This window comes from Aplysia californica, unplaced genomic scaffold, assembly GCF_000002075.1.
Source record: "Aplysia californica isolate F4 #8 unplaced genomic scaffold, AplCal3.0 scaffold00083, whole genome shotgun sequence".
NCBI lineage: Eukaryota > Metazoa > Mollusca > Gastropoda > Aplysiida > Aplysiidae > Aplysia > Aplysia californica.
Genome location: NW_004797353.1, coordinates 1234108 through 1234676, shown reverse-complemented (window position 1 = coordinate 1234676; position 569 = coordinate 1234108). Strand labels below are relative to the sequence as shown.

General features: G+C 41.7%; 1 protein-coding gene across 1 annotated transcript in view; it reads left to right on the top strand.

Moving 5' to 3' along the window:
* LOC101860396 (alpha-2B adrenergic receptor) overlaps positions 1–57 on the top strand; it is a 7187-nt gene extending 7130 nt beyond the window's left edge. The window contains exon 2 of the mRNA XM_005094505.3: positions 1–57. This exon is cut by the window's left edge and continues 574 nt beyond it. The gene's annotated coding sequence lies outside the window, so the exon portion shown is untranslated.
* The last annotated feature ends 512 nt before the right edge of the window (positions 58–569 follow it).

The window sequence follows — 569 nt, the reverse complement described above, 5'->3', positions numbered from 1 at the left end:
CGCTCTCACTTTTTTCCTCCCCCCTCTCCCTTTTCCCACATCCCCCCTCCCCATCTCTCTTCTCCCCCTCCCCCTCCTTTCTCCCCCCTCCCCCTCTCCCTCATCCCCCTCTATCCACCTCCCCTCTTCTTTCTCACGCAACACTCTACTGAGAAGCTAAAATTCAGACTCTATTTGACAAACACATTTGATACTAAGCTCCGTCATCGTATGACACGGAGTTCGTCAGATGAACTTGGAACTAGGAACAGGGAAGCGAAAACATCTTTACATTGCACCGAAGTTTGACCCCCTAATTTCTTTTTTGAAATCGAATATTTTGGATCAAATACATATTTTTTTAGAAAGAAAATTGAGTGACGGCACAAGTAAACCCTTCATATCCGTCAACATTTTAATATTGATAAATACCCATATTATGTTTCATGACATCTTTCTGAGTAATCGGAGCTTTATTTCATGCCAATATCTTCAATGCTTCAAGAGTTACGGCCATTGGAATGACGTAGGGTATGGAAACATACACCGGAGAAAATAACTTTTAAAATCAAGACGTTTATGTATTTACC